Raw genomic sequence first — 23578 nt, 5'->3', positions numbered from 1 at the left:
TTAAAATCCATGGATCTCTTTATTTGAGTGACTGTCATTTTTTATTGCTATAATGCTGTAAGGATCTTTGCTTTGGAATTTTTCAAAAATCCTTCGTTCTCTTTATTTCGTTACCTGTTATTTTTTATTGTTTCGTTACTGATTGGAGCTATGCTTTATAATTTCCCTAAAATCTTTCGCTCTCTTTATTTCATTGACTGCCTTTTTTTATCGCTAAGTTGCTGAAAAGAGCAATGTTTTAGAATTTCCCTAGAATCCTTCGCTCTCTTTAATTAATTGTCGGTCGGGTTTTATTGCTAAGTTGCTGTAGGGAGCTATGCTTTAGATTTTCATTAAAATCCTTCGTTCTCTTTATTTCATTGCCTGTCTTTTTTTTTGCTAAGTTGCTATAGGGAGCTATGCTTTAGAAATTCCCTAGAAATCTTGGCTCTCTTCATTTCATTACCTGTCATTTTTTTCGGTAAGTTGCTGTAGGGGGCTTTGTTTTAGATTTTCCCTAAAATACTTCACTCTCTTTCTTTCATTGCCTGTTATTTTTTCATGCTAAGTTTGCTGTAGGGAGCTATGTTTCAGAATTTCCCTAAAATTTTCGGCTCTCCTAATTTTATTGCCTGTCATTTTTTATTGCTTCGTTGCTTCAGGGAGCTATGCTTCAGAATCTCTCTAAAATCCTTCGTTTTCTTTATTTCATTGCCTGTCATTTTTTATTGCTTCGTTTCTGTAGGGAGCTATGCTTCAGAATCTCTCTAAAATCCTTCGTTTTCTTTATTTCATTGCCTGTCATTTTTTATTGTTTTGTTGCTGTAGGGAGCTATGCTTCAAAATCTCCCTAAAATCATTCGCTCTCTTTATTTTATTGCCTGTCATTTTTTTTTTGCTAATTTCATGTAGGGAGCTATGCTTCAGAATCTCCCTAAAATCCCTCGTTCTTTTTATTTCATTGCCTGTAAATTTTTTATTTTTCGTTGCTGTAAGGAGCTTTGCATTAGACTTTTCCTAAAATCCTTGGCTCTCTTTTTTTATTGCCTGTCGTTTTTTGGTGCTTCGTTGCTGTAGGGAGCTATGCTTCAGAATGTCCCTAAAATCCTTCTTTCTTTTTATTTTATTGCCTGTCATTTTTTATTGCTTCGTTTCTGTAAGGAACTTTGCTTCAGACTTTTCCTAAAATCCTTGGCTCTCTTTTTTTTATTGCCTGTCATTTTTTGGTGCTTTGTTGCTGTAGGGAGCTATTCTTCAGAATCTCTCTAAAATCCTTCGTTTTCTTTATTTCATTGCCTGTCATTTTTTATTGCTTCGTTTCTGTAGGGAGCTAAGCTTCAGAATCTCTCTAAAATCCTTCGTTTTCTTTATTTCATTGCCTGTCATTTTTTATTGTTTTGTTGCTGTAGGGAGCAATGCTTTAGAATTTCCCTGAAGTCCTTGCCTCTCTTTATTTCATCGCCTGTCATTTTTTTTGGTAAGTTGCTCTAGGGGGCTATGTTTTAGATTTTCCCTAAAACACTTCACTCTCTTTTTTTCGTTGCCTGTCATTTTTTCATGCTAAGTTTGCTGTAGGGATCTATTTATCAGAATTTCCCTAAAATACTTCACACTCTTTATTTCATTGCCTGTTATTTTTTATTGCTTCGTTGCTGTAGGGAGCTATGCTTCAGAATCTCCCTAAAATCCCTCGTTCTTTTTATTTCATTGCCTGTAAATTTTTTATTTTTCGTTGCTGTAAGGAGCTTTGCATTAGACTTTTCCTAAAATCCTTGGCTCTCTTTTTTTATCGCCTGTCGTTTTTTGGTGCTTCGTTGCTGTAGGGAGCTATGCTTCAGAATGTCCCTAAAATCCTTCTTTCTTTTTATTTTATTGCCTGTCATTTTTTATTGCTTCGTTTCTGTAAGGAACTTTGCTTTAGATTTTTCCTAAAATCCTTGGCTCTCTTTTTTTTATTGCCTGTCATTTTTTGGTGCTTTGTTGCTGTAGGGAGCTATGCTTCAGAATCTCCCTAAAATCCTTCGTTCTTTTTATTTCATTGCCTGTCATTTTTTATTGCTTCGTTGCTGTAAGGAGCTTTGCTTTAGACTTTTCCTAAAATCCCAGACTCTCTTTATTTTATTGCCTGTCATTTTTTATTGCTTCGTTGCTGTAGGGAGCAATGCTTTAGAATTTCCCTGAAGTCCTTGCCTCTCTTTATTTCATCGCCTGTCATTTTTTTTGGTAAGTTGCTCTAGGGGGCTATGTTTTAGATTTTCCCTAAAACACTTCACTCTCTTTTTTTCGTTGCCTGTCATTTTTTCATGCTAAGTTTGCTGTAGGGATCTATTTATCAGAATTTCCCTAAAATACTTCACACTCTTTATTTCATTGCCTGTTATTTTTTATTGCTTCGTTGCTGTAGGGAGCTATGCTTTAGAATTTCTTTAAAATCCATGGATCTCTTTATTTGAGTGACTGTCATTTTTTATTGCTATAATGCTGTAAGGATCTTTGCTTTGGAATTTTCCAAAAATCCTTCGTTCTCTTTATTTCGTTACCTGTTATTTTTTATTGTTTCGTTGCTGATTGGAGCTATGCTTTATAATTTCCCTAAAATCTTTCACTCTCATTATTTCATTGACTGCCTTTTTTTATCGCTAAGTTGCTGAAGGGAGCAATGTTTTAGAATTTCCCTAGAATCCTTCGCTCTCTTTAATTAATTGTCGGTCGGTTTTTATTGCTAAGTTGCTGTAGGGAGCTATGCTTTAGATTTTCATTAAAATCCTTCGTTCTCTTTATTTCATTGCCTGTCTTTTTTTTGCTAAGTTGCTATAGGGAGCTATGCTTTAGAAATTCCCTAGAAATCTTGGCTCTCTTCATTTCATTACCTGTCATTTTTTTTGGTAAGTTGCTGTAGGGGGCTTTGTTTTAGATTTTCCTTAAAATACTTCACTCTCTTTCTTTCATTGCCTGTTATTTTTTCATGCTAAGTTTGCTGTAGGGAGCTATGTTTCAGAATTTCCCTAAAATTTTCGGCTCTCTTTATTTTATTGCCTGTCATTTTTTATTGCTTCGTTGCGTCAGGGAGCTATGCTTCAGAATCTCTCTAAAATCCTTCGTTCTCTTTATTTCATTGCCTGTCTTTTTTTTGCTAAGTTGCTATAGGGAGCTATGCTTTAGAAATTCCCTAGAATTCTTGGCTCTCTTCATTTCATTACCTGTCATTTTTTTGGTAAGTTGCTGTAGGGGGCTTTGTTTTAGATTTTCCCTAAAATACTTCACTCTCTTTCTTTCATTGCCTGTTATTTTTTCATGCTAAGTTTGCTGTAGGGAGTTATGTTTCAGAATTTCCCTAAAATTTTCGGCTCTCTTTATTTTATTGCCTGTCATTTTTTATTGCTTCGTTGCGTCAGGGAGCTACGCTTCAGAATCTCTCTAAAATCCTTCGTTTTCTTTATTTCATTGCCTGTCATTTTTTATTGTTTTATTGCTGTAGGGAGCTATGCTTCAAAATCTCCCTAAAATCATTCGCTCTCTTTATTTCATTGCCTGTCATTTTTTATTGCTAAGTTGCTGTAGGGAGCTATGCTTCAGAATCTCCCTAAAATCCCTCGTTCTTTTTATTTCATTGCCTGTCATTTTTATATTTTCGTTGCTGTAAGGAGCTTTGCTTTAGACTTTTCCTAAAATCCTTGGCTCTCTTTTTTTATTGCCTGTCGTTTTTTGGTGCTTCGTTGCTGTAGGGAGCTATGCTTTAGAATTTCTTTAAAATCCATGGATCTCTTTATTTGAGTGACTGTCATTTTTTATTGCTATAATGCTGTAAGGATCTTTGTTTTGGAATTTCCCAAAAATCCTTCGTTCTCTTTATTTCGTTACCGGTCATTTTTTGTTGTTTCGTTGCTGTAGGGAGCTATGCATTAGAATTTTCTTAAAATCCATGGATCTCTTTATTTGAGTGACTGTCATTTTTTATTGTTATAATGCTGTAAGGATCTTTTCTTTGGAATTTCCCAAAAATCCTTCGTTCTCTTTCTTTCGTTAACTGTCATTTTTTATTGTTTCTTTGCTGATGGGAGCTATACTTCAGAATTTCCCTAAAATACTTCACTCTCTTTATTTCATTGCCTGTCATTTTTTTTGGTAAGTTGCTGTAAGGGGCTATGTTTCAGAATTTCCCTAAAATACTTCACTCTCTTTATTTCATTGCCTGTGAATTTTTTTTGCCAAGTTGCTGTAGGGAGCTTGGCTTTGAAATTTCTCAAAAATCCTTGGTTCTCTTTTTTTCATTACTTGTCATTTTTTATTGCTAAATTGCTGTAGGGAGCTATGCTTCTGAATTTTCTTAAAATCCTTCACTTTCTTCATTTAATTGCCCTTTCAATTTTTATTGCTAAGATGCTGTAGGGAGCTTTGTTTTAGACATTCCCTAAAATCCTTCTCTCTCTATATTTCATTGCCTGTCATTTTTTATTGTTTCGTTGGTGTAAGGAACTTTGCTTTAGACTTTTCCTAAATTCCTTGGCTCTCTTTATTTTATTGCCTGTCATTTTTTATTGCTTCGTTGCTGTAGGGAGCTATGCTTCAGAATCTCCCAAAAATCCTTCGTTCTTTTTATTTCATTGCCTGTCATTTTTCATTGTTTCGTTGCTGTAAGGAGCTTTGCTTTAGACTTTTCCTAAAATCCTTGGCTCTCTTTTTTTATTACCTGTAATATTTTCGTGCTTCGTTGCTGTAGGGAGCTATGCTTTTGAATCTCCCTAAAATCCTTCGCTGTCTTTATTTCATTGCCTGTCATTTTTTATTGCTTTGTTGCTGTAAGGAGCAATGCTTTAGAATTTCCCCAAAATCCTCGCCTTTCTTTATTTCATTGCCTGTCATTTTTTTTGGTAAGTTGCTGTAGGGGGCTTTGTTTTAGATTTTCCCTAAAACACTTCACTCTCTTTTTTTCATTGCCTGTCATTTTTTATTGCTTCATTGCTGTAGCGAGCTATGCTTTAGAATTTGCTTAAAATCCATGGATCTCTTTATTTGAGTGACTGTAATTTTTTATTGCTATAATGCTGTAAGGATCTTTGCTTTGGAATTTTTCAAAAATCCTTCATTCTCTTTATTTCGTTACCTGTCATTTTTTATTGTTTCGTTGCTGTAGGGAGCTATGTTTCAGAATTTCCCTAAAATACTTCACTCTCCTTATTTCATTGCCTGTCATTTTTTATTGCTTCGTTGCTGTAGGGAGCTATGTTTCAGAATTTCCCTAAAATCCTTCGCTCTCTTTTTTCATTGACTGCCTTTTTTATCGCTAACTTGCTGTAGGGAGCTATGTTTTAGAATTTCCCTAGAATCTTTCGCTCTCTTTAATTAATTGCCTGCCTTTTTTTGGTGCTTTGTTGCTGTAGGGAGCTATGCTTCAGAATCTCCCTAAAATCCTTCGCTGTCTTTATTTCATTGCCTGTCATTTTTTATTGCTTTGTTGCTGTAGGGAGCAATGTTTTAGAATTTCCCCAAAATCCTTGCCTCTCTTTATTTCATTAACTGCCTTTTTTTATCGCTAACTTGCTGTAGAGAGCTATGTTTTAGAATTTCCCTAGAATCTTTCGCTCTCTTTAATTAATTGTCTGTCGGATTTATTGCTAAGTTGCTGTAGGGAGCTATGCTTTAGATTTTCATTAAAATCCTTCGTTTTCTTTATTTCATTGCCTGTCATTTTTTATTGCTTCGTTTCCGTAGGGAGCTGTGTTTTAGAATTTCCTTAAAATCCATGGATCTCTTTAATTAAGTGACTGTCATTTTTTATTGCTATAATGCTGTAAGGATCATTGCTTTGGAATTTCCCAAAAATCCTTCGTTCTCTTTCTTTCGTTAACTGTCATTTTTTATTGCTTCTTTGCTGATGGGAGCTATGCTTTATAATTTCCCTAAAATCCTTCGCTCTCTTTATTTCATTTCCTGTCATTTTTTATTGCTTCGTTTCTGTAAGGAGCTTTGCTTTAGACTTTTCCTAAAATCCTTGGCTCTCTTTTTTTATTGCCTGTCATTTTTTGGTGCTTTGTTGCTGTAGGGAGCTATGCTTCAGAATCTCCCTAAAATCCTTCGCTGTCTTTATTTCATTGCCTGTCATTTTTTATTGCTTTTTTGCTGTAGGGAGCAATGCTTTAGAATTTCCCCAAAATCCTTGCCTCTCTTTATTTCATTGCCTGTCATTTTTTTTGGTAAGTTGCTGTAGGGGGCTATGTTTTAGATTTTCCCTAAAACACTTCACTCTCTTTTTTTCATTGCTTGTCATTTTTTCATGCTAAGTTTGCTGTAGGGAGCTGTGTTTTAGAATTTCCTTAAAATCCATGGATCTCTTTAATTGAGTGACTGTCATTTTTTATTGCTATAATGCTGTAAGGATCTTTGTTTTGGAATTTCCCAAAAATCCTTCGTTCTCTTTATTTCGTTACCGGTCATTTTTTGTTGTTTCGTTGCTGTAGGGAGCTATGCATTAGAATTTTCTTAAAATCCATGGATCTCTTTATTTGAGTGACTGTCATTTTTTATTGCTATAATGCTGTAAGGATTTTTTCTTTGGAATTTCCCAAAAATCCTTCGTTCTCTTTCTTTCGTTAACTGTCATTTTTTATTGTTTCTTTGCTGATGGGAGCTATGCTTTATAATTTCCCTAAAATCCTTCGCTCTCTTTGTTTCATTGCCTGTCATTTTTTATTGCTTCGTTTCTGTAAGGAGCTTTGCTTTAGACTTTTTCTAAAATCCTTGGCTCTCTTTTTTTTATTGCCTGTCATTTTTTGGTGCTTTGTTGCTGTAGGGAGCTATGCTTCAGAATCTCCCTAAAATCCTTCGCTGTCTTTATTTCATTGCCTGTCATTTTTTATTGCTTCGTTGCTGTAGGGAGCTATGCTTTAGAATTTTCTTAAAATCCATGGATCTCTTTATTTGAGTGACTGTCATTTTTTGGTGCTTTGTTGCTGTAGGGAGCTATGCTTCAGAATCTCCCTAAAATCCTTCGCTGTCTTTATTTCATTGCCTGTTATTTATTATTGCTTTGTTGCTGTAGGGAGCAATGCTTTAGAATTTCCCTAAAATCCTTGCCTCTCTTTATTTCATTGCCTGTCATTTTTTTTGGTAAGTTGCTGTAGAGGGCTATGTTTTAAATTTTCCCTTAAATACTTCACTTTTTTTTTCATTGCCTGTCATTTTTTACTGCTTCGTTGCTGTAGGGAGCTATGCTTTAGAATTTCTTTAAAATCCATGGATCTCTTTATTTGAGTGACTGTCATTTTTTATTGCTATAATGCTGTAAGGATCTTTGTTTTGGAATTTCCCAAAAATCCTTCGTTCTCTTTATTTCGTTACCGGTCATTTTTTGTTGTTTCGTTGCTGTAGGGAGCTATGCATTAGAATTTTCTTAAAATCCATGGATCTCTTTATTTGAGTGACTGTCATTTTTTATTGCTATAATGCTGTAAGGATCTTTTCTTTGGAATTTCCTAAAAATCCTTCGTTCTCTTTCTTTCGTTAACTGTCATTTTTTATTGTTTCTTTGCTGATGGGAGCTATACTTCAGAATTTCCCTAAAATACTTCACTCTCTTTATTTCATTGCCTGTCATTTTTTTTGGTAAGTTGCTGTAAGGGGCTATGTTTCAGAATTTCCCTAAAATACTTCACTCTCTTTATTTCATTGCCTGTGAATTTTTTTTGCCAAGTTGCTGTAGGGAGCTTGGCTTTGAAATTTCTCAAAAATCCTTGGTTCTCTTTTTTTCATTACTTGTCATTTTTATTGCTAAATTGCTGTAGGGAGCTATGCTTCTGAATTTTCTTAAAATCCTTCACTTTCTTCATTTAATTGCCCTTTCAATTTTTATTGCTAAGATGCTGTAGGGAGCTTTGTTTTAGACATTCCCTAAAATCCTTCTCTCTCTATATTTCATTGCCTGTCATTTTTTATTGTTTCGTTGGTGTAAGGAACTTTGCTTTAGACTTTTCCTAAATTCCTTGGCTCTCTTTATTTTATTGCCTGTCATTTTTTATTGCTTCGTTGCTGTAGGGAGCTATGCTTCAGAATCTCCCAAAAATCCTTCGTTCTTTTTATTTCATTGCCTGTCATTTTTCATTGTTTCGTTGCTGTAAGGAGCTTTGCTTTAGACTTTTCCTAAAATCCTTGGCTCTCTTTTTTTATTACCTGTAATATTTTCGTGCTTCGTTGCTGTAGGGAGCTATGCTTTTGAATCTCCCTAAAATCCTTCGCTGTCTTTATTTCATTGCCTGTCATTTTTTATTGCTTTGTTGCTGTAAGGAGCAATGCTTTAGAATTTCCCCAAAATCCTCGCCTTTCTTTATTTCATTGCCTGTCATTTTTTTTGGTAAGTTGCTGTAGGGGGCTTTGTTTTAGATTTTCCCTAAAACACTTCACTCTCTTTTTTTCATTGCCTGTCATTTTTTATTGCTTCATTGCTGTAGCGAGCTATGCTTTAGAATTTGCTTAAAATCCATGGATCTCTTTATTTGAGTGACTGTAATTTTTTATTGCTATAATGCTGTAAGGATCTTTGCTTTGGAATTTTTCAAAAATCCTTCATTCTCTTTATTTCGTTACCTGTCATTTTTTATTGTTTCGTTGCTGTAGGGAGCTATGTTTCAGAATTTCCCTAAAATACTTCACTCTCCTTATTTCATTGCCTGTCATTTTTTATTGCTTCGTTGCTGTAGGGAGCTATGTTTCAGAATTTCCCTAAAATCCTTCGCTCTCTTTTTTCATTGACTGCCTTTTTTATCGCTAACTTGCTGTAGGGAGCTATGTTTTAGAATTTCCCTAGAATCTTTCGCTCTCTTTAATTAATTGCCTGCCTTTTTTTGGTGCTTTGTTGCTGTAGGGAGCTATGCTTCAGAATCTCCCTAAAATCCTTCGCTGTCTTTATTTCATTGCCTGTCATTTTTTATTGCTTTGTTGCTGTAGGGAGCAATGTTTTAGAATTTCCCCAAAATCCTTGCCTCTCTTTATTTCATTAACTGCCTTTTTTTATCGCTAACTTGCTGTAGAGAGCTATGTTTTAGAATTTCCCTAGAATCTTTCGCTCTCTTTAATTAATTGTCTGTCGGATTTATTGCTAAGTTGCTGTAGGGAGCTATGCTTTAGATTTTCATTAAAATCCTTCGTTTTCTTTATTTCATTGCCTGTCATTTTTTATTGCTTCGTTTCCGTAGGGAGCTGTGTTTTAGAATTTCCTTAAAATCCATGGATCTCTTTAATTAAGTGACTGTCATTTATATTGCTATAATGCTGTAAGGATCATTGCTTTGGAATTTCCCAAAAATCCTTCGTTCTCTTTCTTTCGTTAACTGTCATTTTTTATTGTTTCTTTGCTGATGGGAGCTATGCTTTATAATTTCCCTAAAATCCTTCGCTCTCTTTATTTCATTTCCTGTCATTTTTTATTGCTTCGTTTCTGTAAGGAGCTTTGCTTTAGACTTTTCCTAAAATCCTTGGCTCTCTTTTTTTATTGCCTGTCATTTTTTGGTGCTTTGTTGCTGTAGGGAGCTATGCTTCAGAATCTCCCTAAAATCCTTCGCTGTCTTTATTTCATTGCCTGTCATTTTTTATTGCTTTTTTGCTGTAGGGAGCAATGCTTTAGAATTTCCCCAAAATCCTTGCCTCTCTTTATTTCATTGCCTGTCATTTTTTTTGGTAAGTTGCTGTAGGGGGCTATGTTTTAGATTTTCCCTAAAACACTTCACTCTCTTTTTTTCATTGCTTGTCATTTTTTCATGCTAAGTTTGCTGTAGGGAGCTGTGTTTTAGAATTTCCTTAAAATCCATGGATCTCTTTAATTGAGTGACTGTCATTTTTTATTGCTATAATGCTGTAAGGATCTTTGTTTTGGAATTTCCCAAAAATCCTTCGTTCTCTTTATTTCGTTACCGGTCATTTTTTGTTGTTTCGTTGCTGTAGGGAGCTATGCATTAGAATTTTCTTAAAATCCATGGATCTCTTTATTTGAGTGACTGTCATTTTTTATTGCTATAATGCTGTAAGGATCTTTTCTTTGGAATTTCCCAAAAATCCTTCGTTCTCTTTCTTTCGTTAACTGTCATTTTTTTATTGTTTCTTTGCTGATGGGAGCTATGCTTTATAATTTCCCTAAAATCCTTCGCTCTCTTTGTTTCATTGCCTGTCATTTTTTATTGCTTCGTTTCTGTAAGGAGCTTTGCTTTAGACTTTTTCTAAAATCCTTGGCTCTCTTTTTTTTATTGCCTGTCATTTTTTGGTGCTTTGTTGCTGTAGGGAGCTATGCTTCAGAATCTCCCTAAAATCCTTCGCTGTCTTTATTTCATTGCCTGTCATTTTTTATTGCTTCGTTGCTGTAGGGAGCTATGCTTTAGAATTTTCTTAAAATCCATGGATCTCTTTATTTGAGTGACTGTCATTTTTTATTGCTATAATGCTGTAAGGATCTTTTCTTTGGAATTTCCCAAAAATCCTTCGTTCTCTTTCTTTCGTTAACTGTCATTTTTTATTGTTTCTTTCCTGATGGGAGCTATGCTTTATAATTTCCCTAAAATCCTTTGCTCTCTTTGTTTCATTGCCTGTCATTTTTTATTGCTTCGTTTCTGTAAGGAGCTTTGCTTTAGACTTTTTCTAAAATCCTTGGCTCTCTTTTTTTTATTGCCTGTCATTTTTTGGTGCTTTGTTGCTGTAGGGAGCTATGCTTCAGAATCTCCCTAAAATCCTTCGCTGTCTTTATTTCATTGCCTGTCATTTTTTATTGCTTCGTTGCTGTAGGGAGCTTTGCTTTAGAATTTTTTTAAAATCCATGGATCTCTTTATTTGAGTGACTGTCATTTTTTATTGCTATAATGCTGTAAGGATCTTTGCTTTGGAATTTCCCCAAAAATCCATCGTTCTCTTTCTTTCGTTAACTGTCATTTTTTATTGTTTCTTTGCTGATTGGAGCTATGCTTTATAATTTCCCTAAAATCCTTCGCTCTCTTTATTTCATTGCCTGTCATTTTTTATTGCTTCGCTTCTGTAAGGAGCTTTGCTTTAGACTTTTCCTAAAGTCCTTGGCTCTCTTTTTTTTATTGCCTGTCATTTTTTGGTGCTTTGTTGCTGTAGGGAGCTATGCTTCAGAATCTCCCTAAAATCCTTCGCTGTCTTTATTTCATTGCCTGTCATTTTTTATTGCTTTGTTGCTGTAGGGAGCAATGCTTTAGAATTTCCCCAAAATCCTTGCCTCTCTTTATTTCATTGCCTGTCATTTTTTTTGGTAAGTTTGCTGTAGGGATCTATTTTTCAGAATTTCCCAAAAATCCTTCGTTCTCTTTATTTCGTTACCTGTCATTTTTTATTGTTTCGTTGCTGTAGGGAGCTATGTTTCAGAATTTCCCTAAAATACTTCACTCTCTTTATTTCATTGCCTGTGAATTTTTTTTGCCAAGTTGCTGTAGGGAGCTTGGCTTTGAAATTTCTCAAAAATCCTTGGTTCTCTTATTTTCATTACTTGTCATTTTTTATTGCTAAATTGCTGTAGGGAGCTATGCTTCTGAATTTTCTTAAAATCCTTCACTTTCTTCATTTAATTGCCCTTTCAATTTTTATTGCTAAGATGCTGTAGGGAGCTTTGTTTTAGACATTCCCTAAAATCCTTCTCTCTCTATATTTCATTGCCTGTCATTTTTTATTTTTTCGTTGGTGTAAGGAACTTTGCTTTAGACTTTTCCTAAATTCCTTGGCTCTCTTTATTTTATTGCCTGTCATTTTTTATTGCTTCGTTGCTGTAGGGAGCTATGCTTCAAATATTCTTAAAAATCCTTCGCTCTCTATATTTCATTGCTTTCCATTTTTTATTTATTTGTTGCTGTAAGAATTTTCTCAAAATCCTTGGATCTCGTTATTTCATTGCCTGTCATTTTTATTGCTTCGTTGCTGTAGGGAGCTTTGCTTTAGAATTTTCCTAAAATCTTTCGTTCTCTTTATTTCATTGTCTGTCATTTTTTATTGCATCGTTGCTGTAGGAAGCTATTTTTTAGAAGTTTCCTAAAATCCTTTGTTCTCTTTATTTCATTGCCTGTCATTTTTATTGCTTCGTTGCTGTAAGAAGCTATGCTTTAGACTTTTCTTAAAATCCTTGCCCCTCTTTGTTTCATTGCCTGTCATTTTCTATTGCTTTGTTGCTGTAGGGATCTATTCCTTAGAATTTCCCTAAAATCCTTCGTTCTCTTTATTTCATTGCCTGTCATTTTTATTGCTTCGTTGCTGTAAGAAGCTTTGCTTTACACTTTTCTTAAAATCTTTGGCTTTCTTTTTTTTTGTCTATCATTTTTTATTGCTCCGTTGCTGTAGGTAGCTATTGTTTAGAATTTTCCTAAAATCCCTCGTTATCTTTTTTTCATTGCCTGTCATTTTTTATTGCTTCGTTAATGTAGGGAGCTATGCTTCAGAATCTCCCTAAAATCCTTCGTTCTTTTTATTTCATTGCCTGTCATTATTTATTGCTTCGTTGCTTTAAGGAGCTCTACTTTAGACTTTTCCTAAAATCCTTGGTTCTCTTTATTTCATTGCTTTTTTTTATAAATAAGTTGCTGTAGGGAGCTATGCTTTAGAATTTTCTTAAAATCTTTCACTTTCTTTATTTCCTTGCCCGTCATTTTTTTATTAATTCGTTGCTCAAGGGAGCTATGCTTTAGAATTTTCCTAAAATCCTTAGTTCTCTTTATTTCATTGCCTCTCATTTTTATTGTTTCGTTGCTGTAAGGAGCTATGCTTCAGAATCTCCCTGAAATCCTTCGCTTTCTTTATTTCATTGCCTGTCATTTTCTATTGCTTTGTTGCTGTAGGGAACTATGCTTCAGAATTTTTTTGAAATCCTTCGCTTTTTTTATTTCTTTGCCTGTCATTTTTATTGCTTTGTTGCGGTAGGGAGCTATGCTTCAAAATTTCTTAAAAATCCTTTGTTCTCTTTATTTCATTGCCTGTCATTTATTATTGTATCGTTGCTGTAAGAAGCTATGCTTTAGAATTTTCCTAAAATTCTTCGTTCTCTTTATTTCATTGTCTGTCATTTTTTATTGCATCGTTGCTGTAAGGAGCTATGTTTTAGAAGTTCCCTAAAATCCTTCGTTCTCTTTGACTCATTGCCTTTCTTTTTTTAATGCTAAGTTTGCTTTAAAAAGCTATGCTTTAGACATTTCCTAAAATCCTTGGCCCTCTTTATTTCATTGCCTGTCATTTTCTATTGCTTTGTTGCTGTAGGGAGCTATTCTTTAGAATTTCCCTAAAATCCTTCGTTCTCTTTATTTCATTGCCTGTCATTTTTATTGCTTCATTGCTGTAGGTAGCTATGCTTCAGATTTTCCCTAAAATCCTTCACTCTCTTTATTTCATTGTCTGTCATTTTTTATTGCTTCGTTGCTGTATAGAGCTATGCTTTAGAATTTTTCTAAAATCCTTCGTTCTCTTTATTTCATTGCCTGTCTATTTTTTATTGCTCCGTTACTGTAAGGAGTTTTCCTTTAGACTTTTCTTAAAATCCTTGGCTCACTTTATTTCGTTGCCTGTCATTTTTTATTGCTTCGTTGCTGTAGAGAGCTATGTTTTAGAATTTCCCTAAAATCTTTCTTTCTCTTTATTTCATTTAATGTCATTTTTTATTGCTAAGTTGCTGTAGGAAGCTATTCTTCAAAATTGCCCTAAAATCCTTCGCTCTCTTAATTTCATTGCCTCTCTATTTTTAATCCTTAGTTGCCGTAAGGAGCTTTGCTTTGGAATTTCCCACAAAACCTTCGTTCTCTTTATTTCTTCACCTGTCATTTTTTATTGTTTTGTTGCTGTATTAAGTTTTGCTTGAGAATTTTTATAACATTCTTCGTTCCCTTTATTTCATTGCCTGTCTTCTTGTTATTGCTTCGTTACTATAAGGAGGTTTCCTTTAGACTTTTCTAAAAATCCTTGGCTCTCTTTATTTCGTTGCCTGTTATTTTTAAGTGCTTCGTTGCTGTAGGGAGCTATGTTTTAGATTTTCCCTAAAATCCTTCGTTATCTTCATTTCATTGCCTTTGTTTTTTTAATGCTAAGTTTGCTTTAAGGAGCTATGCTTTAGACATTTCCTAAAATCTTTGGCTCTCTTTATTTCATTGCCTGTCACTCTTTATTGCTTCGTTGCTGTAGGGAGCTATGCTTTAAAATTTTCCTAAAATTCTTCGTTCTCTTTATTTCATTGTCTGTCATTTTCTATTGTTTCGTTGCTGTAGGGAGCTATGCTTTAGAATTTTCCTAAAATCCTTCGTTCTCTTTATTATATTGCCTGTCATTTTTCTTGCATCGTTGCTGTAGGGAGCTATGTTTCAGAATTTTCTAAATATCCTTCGCTTTCTTTTTTCAATTGTCTGTCAATTTTTATTGCTAACTTGCTGTAGGGAGCTATGCTTCAGAATTTCCCTAGAATCCTTCGCTCTCTTTATTTTATTGACTGTCAATTTTTATTGCTAATTTGCTGTAGGGAGCTACGCTTCACAATTTCTATAAAATCCTTCACTTTCTTTATTTCATTGCCTGTCTATTTTTAATGCTAAGTTGCTGTAGGGAGCTATGCTTTAGATTTTCATTCAAGTCCTTGATTATATTTATTTCATTGCCTGTCATTTTTTATTGCTTTCTTTACTGTAAGTAGCTATGCTTCTGAATTTCCCGAGAATCCTTCGCTTTCTTTAGTCATTTGCCTGTCAATTTTTTTTGCTAACTTGCTGTAGGTAGCTATTTTTTAGAATTTCCCTAAAATCCTTAGCTCTCTTTATTTCATTGCCTGTCATTTTTTATAGCTAAGTGGCTGAAGGGAGCTTTGCTTTTGAATTTCCCAAAAATCCTCTGTTCTCTTTATTTCATTGCTTGTCATTTTTTATTGCCAAGTTGCTGTAGGAAGCTTTGCTTTTGAATTTCCCAAAAATCCTTCTTTCTCTCTATTTCATTGCTTGTCATTTTTTATTGCTAAGTTGCTTTAGGAAGCTTTTCTTTGGAATTTCAATTATTCTGATTAAACTCTTACTTTGTAATAGACATAGTTTATGTTTTTTGCTGATGTTTCTCCATTGAAAGATAGCAATTTTTTTCTGCCACATTTATCCGGGATGTTTCAGTCCTTTGTTTAATATAAGAAAATTTTCACCCCATACTGCTAAAGTCGATGACTCTCCATCGTGTCTCGTTTGAGAAGCTTTATTGTCCCTGTTTTTTACACTTTTGGTAGGAAATCTTTATAAAAATGGGCAAAGTCACATCTTTCTTTGACATTTGAAATTCATCTTAGCATGCAATTGTCTATGAAAACTTTAAGAAGGGACTGTCGTTATATTCAAACTAAGAAAGGAGCTTTTTATCTTTTTTGTCAACTTACATTGATAGTATTAATTGTTCACAAAGAGTATTACTATGCCCACACAATTCAAATGAACGTGGAATGTTACTGAGGAAGTCAAGAGCTAGAGCTATAGGAACAGCATAAACGACGAGAAGCAATCCAATACAAATGAGTGTAATACGATAAACTAAAATTTTACAATAAATTATAATTTGCTAGAACTTATGTAATTAATTGTCTTTCTTGACACGTATGGAAAAGAAATTTGTCTTTTGAAGTCAGCAACTTAAATAGCTTGCATTATTTCATACCATACAGAGGACGGATCATTGTACAATGAAACTCATCTGCAATGTGGTTACTACATATATTTGACAGAAAGCATTGACAGATTCGTGTTCAAACTTATGGAAACCATTAAAGTAATACTAGAAACATTAAAAAGCCACATACATATTCATTTTTTAAAGGACCTTAAAGTTTGAAAACACTTGCGCCTTGTTTTAGATTTAAACTGAATTTGAACTTAGCTCGCATTAGTTATAAATAGAAACTGAAAGATATGGAAAAAGACCAAACCCTAGAAACGAAGACACTGTGCGATTGCAATCGTGTTTCCCTGCCAGTCCGTCAGTGGATGTAAACTAACAATCTTTTGGTGGTACAAAACTTAAAAATGGATTTTCAAAACGCAAATGTTTGATTATACTTGTTTGCTTTTAATTTGACACTTATTAGAGTATAAAACGTCAGAACATAGATCGAAAACTCTGCGCTAGGAAATATATACACCCAATTGTGGATCGAAATAGGCCAATCAGAAACGCGAGCACATGTCTGTTGAGGTTGCCCAATCAGTGCCACTTCCCTATTGAGAATGTTACCAATGGAGTCCTGAGGTAAAAATGAACTCCCTTTGTCTACACAATAACGGTTTTTCGTGCTTATGTACACTTAGTGAGCAAAAGTATTGCACAGGCTGAAACAGAAATGGCGGCACCGCAGCAAAATATTCTATCGAGCCAAAATACAAGTGGCCATAGCAAGTTTCATAAAAGCTAAAAGATGACTTTTAAACTGGAATATGTTGGAAAATTTATCAAGTTTTGATGGTGAAAATAGTAAATGTAAGAATACTACTTATTTAGCTAGCTAATGCGTTTACAAAGCAAGCAGGTGCATTTATGAAGCTAGCTATTGCATTTACAGGACGAAATGGGGCGTTTATTTAGTTAGCTTATGCGTTTACAAAGGAAGCAGGTGCGTTTATGTAGCTAGCTAATGCGTTTACAGGACGAAATGGGGCGTTTATTTAGCTAGCTAATACGTTTACAAGGCAAGCAGGTGCATTTATGTAGCTAGCTAATGCATTTACAGGACGAAATGGGGCGTTTATTTAGCTAGCTAATACGTTTACAAGGCAAGCAGGTGCGTTTATGTAGCTAGCTAACGCGTTTACAGGACGAAATGGGGCGTTTATTTAGTTAGCTTATGCGTTTACAAAGGAAGCAGGTGCGTTTATGTAGCCAGCTCATGCGTTTACAGGACGAAATGGGGCGTTTATTTAGCTAGCTAATGCGTTTACAAAGCAAACAGGTGCGTTTATGTAGCCAGCTCATGCGTTTACAGGACGAAATGGGGCGTTTATTTAGCTAGCTATTACGTTTACAAAGCAAGCAGGTGCATTTATGTTGCTAGCTCATGCGTTTACAGGACGAAATGGGGCGTTTATTTAGCTAGCTAATGCGTTTACAAAGCAAACAGGTGCGTTTATGTAGCCAGCTCATGCGTTTACAGGACGAAATGGGGCGTTTATTTAGCTAGCTAATACGTTTACAAGGCAAGCAGGTGCATTTATGTAGCTAGCTAATGCATTTACAGGACGAAATGGGGCGTTTATTTAGCTAGCTAATACGTTTACAAGGCAAGCAGGTGCGTTTATGTAGCTAGCTAATGCGTTTACATGACGAAATGGGGCGTTTATTTAGCTAGCTAATGCGTTTACAAAGCAAACAGGTGCGTTTATGTAGCCAGCTCATGCGTTTACAGGACGAAATGGGGCGTTTATTTAGCTAGCTAATACGTTTACAAAGCAAGCAGGTGCATTTATGTAGCTAGCTAATGCATTTACAGGACGAAATGGGGCGTTTATTTAGCTAGCTAATACGTTTACAAGGCAAGCAGGTGCGTTTATGTAGCTAGCTAACGCGTTTACAGGACGAAATGGGGCGTTTATTTAGCTAGCTAATGCGTTTACAAAGCAAACAGGTGCGTTTATGTAGCCAGCTCATGCGTTTACAGGACGAAATGGGGCGTTTATTTAGCTAGCTAATACGTTTACAAAGCAAGCAGGTGCATTTATGTTGCTAGCTCATGCGTTTACAGGACGAAATGGGGCGTTTATTTAGCTAGCTAATACGTTTACAAGGCAAGCAGGTGCGTTTATGTAGCTAGCTAATGCATTTACAGGACGAAATGGGGCGTTTATTTAGCTAGCTAATACGTTTACAAAGCAAGCAGGTGCGTTTATGTAGCTAGCTAATGCGTTTACAGGACGAAATGGGGCGTTTATTTAGCTAGCTAATACGTTTACAAAGCAAGCAGGTGCATTTATGTTGCTAGCTCATGCGTTTACAGGACGAAATGGGGCGTTTATTTAGCTAGCTAATACGTTTACAAAGCAAGCAAGTGCGTTTATGTAGCTAGCTAACGCGTTTACAGGACGAAATGGGGCGTTTATTTAGCTAGCTAATGCGTTTACAAAGCAAGCAGGTGCGTTTATGTAGCTAGTTAATGCGTTTACGGGACGAAATGGGGCGTTTATTTAGCTAGCTAATACGTTAACAAAGCAAGCAGGTGCGTTTATGTAGCCAGCTCATGCGTTTACAGGACGAAATGGGGCGTTTATTTAGCTAGCTAATGCGTTTACAAAGCAAGAAGGTGCGTTTATGTAGCCAGCTCATGCGTTTACAGGACGAAATGGGGCGTTTATTTAGCTAGCTAATGCGTTTACAAAGCAAGCAGGTGCGTTTATGTAGCTAGGTAATGCGTTTACAGGACGAAATGGGGCGTTTATTTAGCTAGCTAATACGTTTACAAAGCAAGCAGGTGCGTTTATGTAGCTAGCTAATGCGTTTACGGGACGAAATGGGGCGTTTATTTAGCTAGCTAATACGTTTACAAAGCAAGCAGGTGCGTTTATTTTGCTAGCTCATGCGTTTACAGGACGAAATGGGGCGTTTATTTAGCTAGCTAATGCGTTTACAAAGCAAGCAGGTGCGTTTATGTAGCTAGCTAACGCGTTTACAGGACGAAATGGGGCGTTTATTTAGTTAGCTTATGCGTTTACAAAGGAAGCAGGTGCGTTTATGTAGCTAGCTAATGCGTTTACAGGACGAAATGGGGCGTTTATTTAGCTAGCTAATGCGTTTACAAAGCAAGCAGGTGCGTTTATGTAGCTAGCTAATGCGTTTACAGGTGCGTTTATTTAGCCATCCTGGGCCATCTTGGGCCAACTTCAATTCGAAGATTCTATATTGAATATTGATTATTTCCTATTCATTTTCCCTTTCCCTTTTCCATAGGGCTGATTTCATTCAATATTTCATGCTGTTTTTGAGGATTAAAATTTCAGAAAATTATGTTTTTGTATAGCACATAAACATTTTCTCCTACCCTCAGTAAATTATGCTGTATTTTTGCTTGTTTTTTACAACGTATTATTATCAGCATTTTTATAAAGAGATAAATTTGCACCTTGGCAGTATCCAGGACGGCGTGCAATCTCCTTAAACCCCAAAAGGATGACATTTCCGCCTGTCTCTGTTCACGTAGGAAAAAAAACCAAAACCTTTGGTATCAAATGGATGCAAGAAATGCATGTTTTTTTGTCACCATAATATAAGCCTTTCTGGGTGGGTTATTAAACGCTCCTAGAGAATATTCCATATTCTCAAGCATGTCCCCTTTTGTGTAATAAGAAAAGCACCCCTTAACGCGAAATTTTTATCTTGAAACTTCAAATATTTATTTGTTCCATTTCACTGAGGCTGCCCCCTGCTGACCACCTTCAAACAAAGGTATATCCACAGAATAATGGGGTCGGGAGATTGCACAAGAACGCAACAAAATTGATGCCTCTGGGGTATACAGATACAACTTGAATGCCGTACAAGTCATTGATAAATTATTATCTCAACCGAGGGACAAATCACTCTAAGAAAATCTCGTACACCTTTTGTGAAAATCCTATTTTTTATCTGAAAATCTCTAGAAATCCTTTTGTTTTAGGCAAAATCTCGTACGCTATTTGCAAGAGTGAATCGCCCCTCGATCTCAGGCATCAGAAAACTGTTGTACAGGCAGGAAATCGCAACTTGTCACTAATGATGATTTTTTGCAAAATTATCAATGATCAAGGTCAAATAATTATAAATACAACCAATGAAAATGATCAAATGACAATGGCTAATATCAAGACTGCACAGAAAACCGAAAACAACGTTTTGGATCGAAAATCACTAGAGAGGCGAAACCAAATAGCCAATCACGCGCCAATACTCCTTTTAGTTCATTTTCGATCCACCAAAGAGCTCAATTCCCGACACAGTTTTCAAATGCTACATCAAAACTTATGCATCAAATAAACCTTTAATAACAGAAAGACCATTGAGATATCATTAGAAAGACTTTCAAACGACTTCTAAGCTCTTTATTGAAGTTGCCAACTTTGCTTATGAATAGCTTTGAATGAGTTTGCGAACTTCTTTTTGCTAACGACACAAAAAAAGCGAGCAGTCTCTGCAACCCTCGCTGTTTAAAAACAAACTATGATCTTTATAACATCAAATTCAGGAAGAAGTTCAATAAAATTAAATATTCAGGAAGGTTGAATATTTAATGGTAGAAGTATGTGTTTAAAGGGTCGCCTTTGAAGGGGATTCAGCTGCCGTAACCTAAATTCGTAAGAGGATTTCCTTCTTCAAAAACAAATTCCTTCGTGAGCAGATTTGTATGTGAACCAATCTCTTTTTATGGCTGAAAATTTTCCAGGATTGATTCTGTTTTGCTCCTCTTAGAATTGTCTTCGTTAAATCTCAGCAATGGAATGCCGTAAGGGGCAAGCATCTCAAAGAAACCAGCAGCACAGTCACTCTTTATAACCATGTACGACGTCAGTCGTCACCTCTCTGTGTATCTGTCAATTCAAAAAGATAAGACATTTCAGCCAAAAGTGACATTTTCATTAAATTTTTAGGTGAATGCCGCAGACACCCAGTGGACGCCGCAACAGAAGATGATGTCGATGCATCAGTAGCAAAGAGGCAAACGCAAGTGAAGAAAAGGTTTAGGGAATGAACCAAATCTCCACATAGAAACCCAATACAGACACTTTTTCCTAGTTTGTTTATATTTTTAAATTTTAAAGATTTTCTATGCATAGAAACGTGTTGCCGGAAATTTCTTTCCCCATGGCATGTAAACTTGATTTCTCACATTCGCCTTTGTAAAGGCACTTGCCATTGAAGCTTTTGTGCCGCCTAAACGCCGAAAATTAAGTAGGGTAAGGGTAACTCTGAATAGAAAGCTGCTGTTTGGAGCCATCTATTGTCGGAAAATATGTAAAGGAGTCCCAAAGTTAACGATAAACAATCACTTCGATCGCGAGAATCATAGGTCAATGCAAAATTGAGCCCCTTTCCTAACCCAGCCCTGAATCCTTAGTAAATGTATAATCTGACACTACTTAGCAACTTGCCCCCTCAGACTCTCCGATACACTCCTTTTCGAGCGGTGTTCAAATGCCCATCTACGTCGAGAGCATTCCCCATCATTGATACATTGTTTATGTTCTCCTTTTAGGTTCGGCCTTGTCAATTGCCACCCTCAACAAATTAAGAGAGTATTTTGAGATGAAGCTTTAGAAATCGTCTATTGAATTTCTTTTGTTTGAAGTGAGAATCTTTTGAATTGTTGGTTTTTAGGAAAGATAATTTTTACTCGCTCATCCAAAAGGTTAAAGTAAACGTCCTTTTGTGGAATGGTAGCATGGATTGAGATAAATATTGCTTATTTTCTGTGTCTTTTTCCTGTTTTGCGTTCAAAAGATATTTGATATTCCAGCCGGCCCGGCCCTCACCTCTTAGTGTTTTCACAAAGAGAGGCTTTTGTCTGAAATTGAATGGCCAGTGTTTCAGCTAGAAGTTGCATTATTGGCGAAACCATAAACAGTATCAAATTTTAGTTTCCACCATTAGGTGCGGGAGGTTGCGGCCGTCCTTGTGGTATTTCGTTTTGTCGAATAGGACCGATTTAAGCAAAGTTATTTGACTTTTTCTTGGCTGAGAGCAAGGGGGATTCAGGTTTACATAAAGGCGTTCAGAAAAAACAATAGGCTTGTGATTCCCCGAGTTTCTGAAGACTTGGGTTTTTAGCGATTTACACAAAAAGTATCACAGTTACAAGTTTTTAGGTGCATTCATGAGATGGGCCGTTCGATGCTCGATTTTTTGAGCTATTTCCCGTAATTTTGGGACCTGTTTATGCTGAGTTATTGAGGATTTAGTGATTAAAACACGCAAAAAACGGTTTTTTGCAGTTTAAAAATCGAAAACAGCCGATAAAAATTCTGCGAGGGGTTCAAAATATCGCTGATTTTTTGCTCGATTTTTTGAGCTATTGCTCGTCTTGTTTGAAGCTTGCGTTACTGAATTAACTCGATTTTTCCGAAAAGTGCACTTTTCAAATTTTCTCAAATTTGCATCGCAGCGACCGATCAAGCTCAAACCGGTAACTGCGGCGGCGGTCAAAACTTTTTCTTTAAAAATGGTGTTTAATTGGAATTTAAAAACAGGAAAAGTCTGTGAACGGGTAAAAGAGCTTCCTTGATTCGATTTAAGTGCATTTAAAGTTGCATTTCATGATTTTTGAAAGTTTCGATACATTTGCCCCAATGTTGCTAGCCGCCCGTCGCCCGATCGGCTTGTTCGGTCAAGAAACTCTCAAAACTGTCTGATTTTCACAGTTCTTTGGGAATTTCCATTTCTTTTGTTCTAATCATTAGATCCTCAATAACTCGGCAAAGACAGGTCCTAAAATTAGGGGAAACGGCTCACAAAATCGAGCATCAAACGGTCCATCTCATGGATGCACTAAAAAACTTGTAACTGTGATACTTTTTGTTTAAATCGCTAAAAACCCAAGTCTTTAGAAACTTGGGAAATCAGAAGCCTACTGTTTTTTCTGAACGCCTTTATGTAAACCTGAATCCCCCTTGCTCTCAGCCAAGAAAAAGTCGAATAACTTTGCAAAAATCGATCCCATTCGACAAAAGGAAACGTAAAACGATGTTTAATTGGAATTTAAAAACAGGAAAAGTCTGTGAACGGTGAAAAGAGCTTCCTGGATTCGATTTAAATGCATTTAAAGTTGCATTTCATGATTTTTTAAAGTTTCGATACATTTGCCTCAATGTTGCTAGCCGCCCGTCGCCCGATCGGATTGTTCGGTCAAGAAACTCTCAAAACTGTCTGATTTTCACAGTTCTTTGGGAATTTCCATTTCTTTTGTTCTAATCATTAGATCCTCAATAACTCGGCAAAGAAAGGTCCTAAAATTACGGGAAACGGCTCACAAAATCGAGCATCAAACGGTCCATCTCATGGATGCGCTCAAAAACTTGTAACTGTGATACTTTTTGTGTAAATCGCTAAAAACCCAAGTCTTTAGAAACTCGGGGTATCACAAGCCTTTTGATTTTTCTGAACGCCTTTATGTAAACCTGAATCCCCCTTGCTCTCAGCCAAGAAAAAGTTGAATAACTTTGCAAAAATCGGTCCCATTCGACAAAAGGAAACGAAAAACGGTGTTTAATTGGGGCAAATGTATCGAAACTTTCAAAAATCATGAAATGCAACTTTAAATGCATTTAAATCGAATCCAGGAAGCTCTTTTACCCGTTCACAGACTTTTCCTGTTTTTAAATTCCAATTAAACACCATTTTTAAAGAAAAAGTTTTGACCGCCGCCGCAGTTACCGGTTTGAGCTTGATCGGTCGCTGCGATGCAAATTTGAGAAAATTTGAAAAGTGCACTTTTCGGAAAAATCGAGTTAATTCAGTAACGCAAGCTTCAAACAAGACGAGCAATAGCTCAAAAAATCGAGCAAAAAATCAGCGATATTTTGAACACCTCGCAGAATTTTTATCGGCTGTTTTCGATTTTTAAACTGCAAAAAACCGTTTTTTGCGTGTTTTAATCACTAAA

General features: G+C 35.7%; 1 long non-coding RNA gene across 1 annotated transcript in view; it reads left to right on the top strand.

Moving 5' to 3' along the window:
• LOC148957827 (uncharacterized) overlaps positions 1 to 20857 on the top strand; it is a 50305-nt gene extending 29448 nt beyond the window's left edge. Inside the window, exon 3 of the long non-coding RNA XR_016145118.1 lies at positions 20571 to 20857. This is a non-coding gene — a long non-coding RNA (uncharacterized LOC148957827). The remainder of the gene's footprint in view (positions 1 to 20570) is intronic.
• Positions 20858 to 23578: the final 2721 nt, after the last annotated feature.

This window comes from Rhopilema esculentum, chromosome 20 (assembly GCF_057945365.1).
Source record: "Rhopilema esculentum isolate cy_ngs chromosome 20, ASM5794536v1, whole genome shotgun sequence".
Classification (NCBI taxonomy): Eukaryota; Metazoa; Cnidaria; class Scyphozoa; order Rhizostomeae; family Rhizostomatidae; genus Rhopilema; species Rhopilema esculentum.
This window is presented reverse-complemented; position numbering and strand designations above follow the sequence as displayed.